The sequence below is a fragment of the Podarcis liolepis genome (assembly GCF_965112155.1).
Source record: "Podarcis liolepis genome assembly, chromosome: 2".
In the NCBI taxonomy this organism is placed as follows: Eukaryota; Metazoa; Chordata; class Lepidosauria; order Squamata; family Lacertidae; genus Podarcis; species Podarcis liolepis.
Window position 1 is genome coordinate 82,560,177 of NC_139555.1, and position 8,868 is coordinate 82,569,044.

General features: G+C 45.1%; 1 protein-coding gene across 13 annotated transcripts in view; it reads right to left on the reverse strand.

The window, feature by feature from the left end:
• ERC2 (ELKS/RAB6-interacting/CAST family member 2) overlaps nt 1–7,755 on the reverse strand; it is a 510,602-nt gene extending 502,847 nt beyond the window's left edge. For 8 of the 13 annotated variants that reach the window (XM_083489231.1, XM_083489223.1, XM_083489230.1 and 5 more), the window contains exon 1: nt 7,439–7,725. The gene's annotated coding sequence lies outside the window, so the exon portion shown is untranslated. Of the gene's footprint in view, nt 1–7,438 lie in introns of all 13 variants that reach the window. The other 5 variants (XM_083489222.1, XM_083489221.1, XM_083489224.1 and 2 more) reach the window with 1 other exon arrangement.
• Between the last annotated feature and the right edge of the window lie 1,113 nt (nt 7,756–8,868).

The window sequence follows — 8,868 nt, forward strand, 5'->3', positions numbered from 1 at the left end:
TTTCCCTCTTTTATCAAAAGCAGTGACAAATAGATAATAGATTGTTATCAAGGAAGTGCTATTTCCCCACCCAACAAACCAGTTGATAAAAAGAGAAGCAGATAAACTTTCTTAACCAAATAATTCTTAGGACATGGTAGCACTTAGCAAAGCTGGAGAAATCCACAATCCCCTAATTAAGCGTTTCTTGGCCATACGGATGAAAGTAAGAGGAAGAAAGGAGGGTAGCTTTAGCAAACAAGTAAAGGCATTATTACAGAATGGAGAAGAGAGAGAAGACAGATAAAAACAAAACTATGATGCAAGTTATGCAGCAAGTAAAGTAAAGAAACTAAAAAACCCAGATGTTCGGCAGGTGGGAAGGTAAAACAAGCCAGTGTGTTGTCCACTTGAAAATCCATCACTGATACTTATGCTCTGTTTGTGAAACATAATGTGGAAACTGCTCAGTGTTTTTGGAGCCAAGACGTATTTTGGTCTTTCATACTGAATAGCACTTTTCTTAGCAACATCACCCTGCCCTCAACCTTTTCAGATGACTTCCAAGGTAAAACTCTTAGGACTCCATCTCAAACATAATGTGAGATGGAGATCCATGAGCAGTCCGGAAAATATATTTCTCACATGTCAAAGGTCAGGGTAAAGAGGTACATCTTCAGCAATCTCCAAAAACTGTAAGTTGACAGGCACACCTCTATGGAGAGGGAGTTACAAAAGTTTGGGGTTGTCACACCGAATGTCCTCTCTTAGACCACCCCTGCCTGAGCTTCTGCGAGTGGCAGAACTACCAGGAGAGTCCCCTCTGTCAATGTTAACACCTGAGAGGGTCTTTAGGGAAGGAAATGGTCTTTCAGAATTTGGGACCTAAGCTGTTTAGGACTTTAACACGTGCACTTTGAACTAATCCTGGAAACAAGAGGGCAACCAATGCAGATGTTTTAAAACAGGTTATGTGAGATCAAAATGGAACCCCAGCCATAAATTTGGTCAGTGCATTTTCTCCCGATCAAAGCTTCCAAATCATCTTCAAGGGCAGCCCCATGTAGAGTGCATTGCAACAATCCAGTCTGGGAGTTACCAAAGCATGAAGTACAGTGGTTGAGTCATTTCTATCCAAAAGAGGCCATAGCTGGTGAACCAGCCATAGCTGAAAACAAAGCACGCCTAGCCACTGAGGCCACAGGAGACTCCAGTTGCTGTGCTGAAACCAGTAGCACAACTGAACAGTGTACCTGCTCCTTCCAGAGAAGTGCAACTCTGCCAGGAAAGGCTGTCTCCCCACCATAGCTGTCAACTTACAGATTTGAAAATAAGGGACCAGCAGCCTCGAAAATAAGGGATCAGCAGCCAAAATAAGGGATTTTCCGAACACAGGTATGTTCAACTTCTGAGCCCCTCCAAGCCAAAGGCAGAAAACCCAGCCAGCAGCCAAACGAAGCCTCAAGCGGTGGTTCCCACAGTGCAGCAACCCAACAAAGGGGATGCAGCAAGGAAAACCACCATCACCTCTCTGCTGGGAAGCGCTGACCAAAGGCGAGTCCCCAGGCAACGCAGCCGATTTGATCGGCACAAGGCATGCAAGCTGCACCCCTCAGTCGTTCTTAAGACTCCTTATTGGGTGAGCATCGCAGCCAAGCAACACAGTTGGAGCCTCCCTCCTCCCTGGTTGGCAGGGAGGGAGAGAGAGGAGCTGCTTCCTTTGAAACCCGGGAAATTTAAGGGACATCATCAATAAGGGACAGCAGTGGGACACAGCGCTGGGATAAGGGACTTTCCCACCAAATAAGGGACAGTTGACAGCTATGCTCCCCACCTCCCAGACCTGAGAACTAGCAAAACCTGGCATTCAGAAATTGACATTTTGGTCTAGTTGCAAGAACATTAACCCTGGTCACATGCAGTTTGAGCACAGTCAGACAGCTGCCTCAAGCTGTTGATTTTAGATGTCATGAAAGGGCAACAAATAGTTAGGTATTTAATGTATTTTAATTGTAAGTTTACTTCCAGGGAGAGGCACTTGTGAGATTTTGTGTTGCACCAACATTAACTTGGTTAGCCCGGAATAATATGCACACTGACTTGGGAAACAGGAGCACCATTTACTATTCCAGCCCAGGCAACAAACTATGTCTCACTCAAACCAAGAACACAGCTTGATAATACTGAAATTAATGGATGGCATCTCCTCCGGTCAGCAGTGTCAAGCAAACTACTGTCTTCTTCAGTGACTCAGCACTGTGACAACAAATTCTCTCCATTTATAGCATCCCGCCACACAAAACCACCATTATAAGTCACATGCAGATAAAGTACCTGCTAAGATAAATTACTGAGAGGATACAGCAATTTTGAATTCACAAGCATTCATCTTCTTAAGCCCTGCTGGTAGTATTGTGTGTTGCACCAAACATCATGTCTTGTTCCAATTTGTACTTAATTTCTTGGTTCTTAATCATTAAAATCAGTGCTTCAGAGAGAGGAAGAGACAGTAATCCTACTTCGATGTTCTCTGTTGTGAGCAAATGATCAGACAACAAAAATTTCACAAATCCTTTCACCTCCATCACTTTTCCTCCACCTTTAGAAATGCTTTTTAAAATGCTTAAGCTCAATTAATTTTCACAAATTAAATTATCTAAAACTGTGCCAGCAGATGCAATGGGATCCCCATTGAATATCACCCTGCATCTTCTCTAAGTCGGAACGTATCGGCCAATGTTGCAACCCTATACTCTATGTGTGCGTGTGTAACATTTCTGCCTGTTCTTTCTTTTCTTTTTACATTTTGCTAGCCCCAGAAAAGTTAACTTTGGTGTATTTAACTACATTAAAAATAAAAAAGATAGCCAAAATGCATTAATAAGCAAAACAAATCCTGCAGTAATCAAGACAAGAAGAAATATGTCTCCACTGCTAAAAGGTTAAGCATTCCAAAGCTCAAACAGCATGTTGCACAAGGACAAGAAAACAACATTAAGGTTAATAGAAACATATTTGTGTGAACCCATCCCTAGAACCACTGTAATGCTATTCCTAACAGATTCATCAGCTGTTACATAGCTGACAGTTTCAAAATGTGGAGAGAACACGCTTCTTTTTGAATTACTTGGGATTCAGCTGATCTTTGCGGCAACAGAAGGTAATTTTTCCAATGCAGCTTATAGGGCATCTAGTCATTGTGCCATTGTCACTTCCTGAGATTTTGAGAGAAGATTATTTCTCTTTGCTGTTCCTTGTGTGAATACCTGCATTTTTATCTCCCAGCCTTGAAGGCTGAATTTCGTTAACCACAATCTGCAAGCCCTGAACGAAACTATGGATCCTACCTTTTATTTTATTTTTAACATAACCCATCAAACTCCACCATATACACAAAGAGAAAACTTAGCTAATCAAATCTGGCATGCTTTTATCCCATTGGTAAACTCACAAGTACTAAGATACGCATCTCAGATTATCCTAAGAGGGGTTGTTTTTTCCGTTCAATTATGTTTCCACTGAAATATTTGTGTTTTACAGACATTCACATTTTAAAAACAATTAAATCTAATGATCCAGAGAGTACAAACCATTCTCTCCATTTTATTTTACAAAAATCTAATGATCCAATGATTTGTAATATACATACAACCTCTGCATGTTCCATTGTAATATATTATGTCTCCTCATTAATTCTAAGTCCTTTGTTTCTTTTAATGTGTCCATGTGTACACTTATACCACATATTCACCTCAGATTCTATTTTCACATACACAATCTTTACAAACACACACACACACACAAAATTTCCATAAATATCTTGTTCTTTAAGCCACAAGAACTACAGGTTGAAATTAAGTATCCTATTTTCACTGCTGTATGTAAAGCATGACATGTTATTGAATGTGTACACCCAAAGGCAAATATTTTGTATTCACACAAATCATTTAAGAGGATGTAGAATTAACAGTGGGGTCAGGATGCAATAATGAAGAAAGATAACAGATGCAGCTAATGGCTATAGAGGGAAAGGTAAGGAAAGGCTATTGATGATAGCAGAAAAGCTACGCTAATGTGAAGTTGTGGAGCTACTTAAAGAGGGATAATTTGTAAAAGATGGCAAAGTTATTTCTGAGTATAGCATGAGACTGGAGTAGAAGAAGGCAGACAGGGGAGGAGTTTTAATAAACTAGTAGAAGCAAGAAAGGATGTTAGGGGAAGTGTGGTCAGTGGCTGGACGTTTTAAAAAAACTGGAATATATATGAGAAAGCCAATATAGAGATTTAAGAACATTAATACAATCATGGTGAAATAAAAGAAAGATTTGATTAGAAAGTCTTTTTGAACATATTGGAGAGGAAAGTAACAGTAGGGGGGAGAGACAGCCAACAATGAGGAAAATCCAGTAGTATAGATGCAAAACTGCCAGAGCATGGTAGATTTTTAGGTTTTGATACAGAAAAGAATACTTTTGACTTTGGAGGGGAAAAGATAAATACATTGATGAATCAAATAAAGACTATATGACTCTACAGTTGCTCTGTTAAGGGAGATATCGCTACAAAAACAAAGAGAAGGACACTGGGGAAACAACAACTATTAATCATGTTCTGTTTGAGATGAGTGTTTGTGCATATATTGGATTTTCCTATCAACAAGAAATTGCAGGATTTTTTAGGCATCTGCAACAACTTGCTAAAAAATGCACCCTACCTTTTAGACTATGAACTCCAGGGTAATGTGTGTCAAAGCCCTCTGAGAGGTAGAATTTAGATGTGGCATGTATAGGAAATATCATGGTGCATTTGTCAGATTACAGCATAGTTCCAAAACTACCACCACCACATTCATTTAGAAAGCAGAAGCTGTACAAAAGTGTGTACAGTGGTACCTCGGGTTAAGAACTTAATTTGTTCTGGAGGTCCGTTCTTAACCTGAAACTGTTCTTAACCTGAGGTACCACTTTAGCTAATGGGGCCTCCTGCTGCTGCTGCCACTGCTGCATTTCTGTTCTCATCCTGAAGCAAAGTTCTTAACCCGAGGTACTCTTTCTGGGTTAGCGGAGTCTGTAACCTGAAGCATCTGTAACCCAAGGTACCACTGTATATGTGTGCTCTCTGTCTGCAAGTATAAAATCCATCTGAACATTTTCAGGAGCGGAAAGACGGCAATGTCTAAATGTATCCAGGTCAGTTTCTGGGATGGGCCAAAGGCCAAGGTATTGTTGCATATTTTGACAGATGTGACCTATACTATAAAGGTAAGTGTACGCATAGAACATCAAGACCATTCCTAGATGCATCTTTCTCTGTATGTCAATGAATGAGAACCGAGAAAACGCTTTACTACCAAATGAAGGAACAGTACAAGTGAAACGGCACAAAGAAATTGGCTGGACCTTCTCTCAGTCACTGGCAAGTCCTTCTTGTGAGACCAAGGAGTGTTATCTTTCAATGGAAATAATTAACCCCTTGTGTGGTAGCAGCTCTTCTGTGGGCTGAACTCTGTGTTAGCCAGGGACATTCTCCCTTCAGATAGCACAGGACCCAGAGCGGCTGGGAGAGAAGAGAACTGGGGATTAGGTTACCTGAGGTCGTTCCATTTAACTACTAGAGAGAGCAAAAAAGAAAGCACTGGTCTTGACCCATTACTGGGTCGCAGGCTGATTTAAGGTGTGTCACCAACAGAAGCGGGACATGGGTGGCGCTGTGGGTAAAACCTCAGTGCCTAGGACTTGCCGATCACATGGTCGGCGGTTCGAATCCCCGCGGCAGGGATCCCCTAGCAGTTCGAAAGCACCTCCGGGTGCAAGTAGATAAATAGGGACCGCTTACCAGTGGGAAGGTAAACGGCGTTCCGTGTGCTGCGCTGGCTCGCCAGAGGCAGCTTGTCACGCTGGCCACGTGACCCGGAAGTGTCTGCCTATAGAGTGAGATGAGCGCACAACCCTAGAGTCTGGCAAGACTGGCCCGTACGGGCAGGGGTACCTTTACCTTTACCTTTTTACCAACAGAAGCACTACCATCAAACAAATATGCGGTAAAAGAAAAAGAAGAAATGGGTCCCTAAATGAATGATTCAGTTAAAGGTGGGTCTCAAAAAGTTGAGAACTAAGGACCTAGAGAACCTGGGGGTGTGAAGGGAGAGACTATCTGCTCCTTAGGAAGATAAAGAGCAAACCAGTGGGTGATAAATCTTTGCCACACTTGCTTCTTTTTTGGAATGCAGAATAAGTCTCTCCATCACCCTTTCTCCCCTTCCAAAAGAGGAAGGGCACCGCCACAAATGATCTTTCACGGAAGGTGCCTCTCCATCACCCTGTGAATCATAAAGGGCAGGGGAGTCAATGGTGACCGAGTGGGGAGAGGCAGGGGGAATCCTCCCCCTTTCTTTCACTGCGGTGGAGAAAAGGGGAGGGAGGGGAAGACACCAAACAAACGCTTAAGTGAGACCACTGATTTAAAAAGCCAAGCAGGAAACTAACCCTGACAAGAGGACTTGCCCTCCCCCCCAGCCGCACCGATTGGCTGAGCTCACAGCCAGGAGCCCGTTCGGGCCAATGCAAGTGGCCCTGCGGCTTGTCTATCAAAACGGAAATTCGCAGCTAAGGGAGTAGATCCCCCTCCATCCATCCTAGGCTTAGCAGGTAGCCGCCTAGAAATCAATCACACACTAATAAAACGGGGAGGGGGGCTCCTCCACCACATTATTACTACAGATATTTGCGCTACAGATATAGATATAGATACACACACACACACACACACACACACACACACTAAGGCAAGACATGCGTGCCATTCAAATCTGTGCAGGTTACACATTAGGTATCCTGATCTTACAGCCGCCCCAAATAATCTTTCAACCCCAGAGCATACTAAAATGTACAAAGCTCCGTATTGCCTCGGTTCATTATATAACTGCTAATAGAATATCCTCGCTTCTTCCTGGGAATCCTCCTCCTTGCAAGCGCGAGGCGGGGCGAGGGGGCTTGCTGGGGAAGAAGGAAGCCTCTTCCCCTTAACATTTGTTTTTATCAAAAACCCCAAAGCTAGGCACAACGTATGTCAACTCTTATTCCAAAGCCCGCCGTACCGAGCCCGTGCAAAGAAGGCGTTGGACAGGATAGTAATTCTCCATGGATCTCGCTCTCTCTTCACACACAAACCCGCCCTGGCAACTGCATGGCTGTTTTCTAGGAGAAATTGCAAGCGTCGGTGCTTCCGCGGGAGCCAGATGCCAGCTCGGGCAAATGTATCAGCAGGCGTTTATCATGGAGCAAAGGCTCTTGTCTTTCCAAGGAAAGCCTCCCCCCACCTTGGACTCTCTCATTCCCCCCCCCCCCAGCCCGCCCTTGTCGACCCTTTGATGCTTTGAAACGCCCGAGGTACAATTCGTGTGCGTCCAAATGGATGCACCCAAATCCACCACGGCCATATCCGCGCTGGAGCCCCTCACCTTTCCAATCATTGCATCCGTCTCTCTCGCGTCCGCCTCACATGGATCTCACAGCATCCTGCCTCGCCGACAGCCCATTGCAGCGGGGAGAGAGGCGGTGAGGCGAGAGGAGCCGGGGGAACAGGTACGAGGCGAGAGGAGGAGGAGGAGGGACCTGCTGCAGTCGGGAGAGGCTCCCGTAGTTCCCCCAGCCGCCGCCGCCGCTTCCCTCCTGCCCCTCGCGCCCAGGCTCCCTTCAGCCAGCCGCCAGCCCGACTCCCTGCCTCGCCAGTCCCTGACTCAACGTTCCCAGCATTCCCGAGGAGCTGCCTGCGCGCCTCGCGCTCTCCGCCGGGGGCAGCAGCGAGCTTCCTCGGAAGGGGCCGGCTGCAAACTGGACCTCCAGCAGCAAAAGCAGCAGCAGCAGCGCTCCAAAGGCTTGCCTTCTTTCCCCCCCGGCGCCCGGCATCTCCCTTTGCGCTCTGCAAGCCCGGAGATGGGAGGGAAAGACCCGACACCCCGCTGCCCAAGGCTTGGCGGGAGGCGCCCTACCCGCTCCAGAGATGCTCAGGTTCGCGCGCAGCCCAATTGCTCGCACGCCTTCAAGGCGAACGGTGGCCAGCCGAGGGTGGATTGAAAATAGTGGCGCAAGGCCAGCTCACCTTGGCAGAAATAGGTGGGCGCACGTGCTTGCAAACATACGCCCAAAACGTAGCCTCCAAGGTCTGTTTTTATTTATATGTATGACTGTTTTAATAATGGATGCACATTTCGTATAAATGTGCTAATATAATTAAACACAGGCTCCTAGACATCCCCGTTATAAAGGTATCATCATCATCATCATCAGTGCTGAATTCCCCGGGTATTCAAGGTACACAGTACCCACACCTTGTCCCTCCCAAATGTTAAAAGTGCGGCACTTGCTGTAACAATTTCTTGGTGAGTACCAGCACCCTTTTTCTAGAAGAAGAAAGGAAAAAGCACTGATTATTATTTTTATTTTATTGACCTTAATAGTACAGAGCTATACAGAACATACTGGGGGTAATTTATTTCAGACACTTGCTCCAGAAAGTCTCCTGTGTTTTGAAACTTTTGATCTGATACCTGCCTATAGACGTAATAGCAATACCCATGCACTATCATACATATAATTTTATGCAACATCTACATGATATACCATCAAATCATTTCCCTTCTATGATTTCCTCATGGTTGCCTCCACGGTTCCACAAGAAAAAAATCAACTGTTTTGGGGGGTAAAGAATGAAACAGTCATGCAATCTCTGCAGCTGTAGATCACCTTAGTGCTATTCTTTCCAGTGGCGTAGCGTGGGTTGTCAGTACCCGGGGCAAGGCAAGTAATTTGCGCCCCCTAACCCGTGGATTTGCACCCCCTAACCCTAACCCCCAGATGTTGCGCCCGGTGCGGCCGGGCCCCCCTGCAC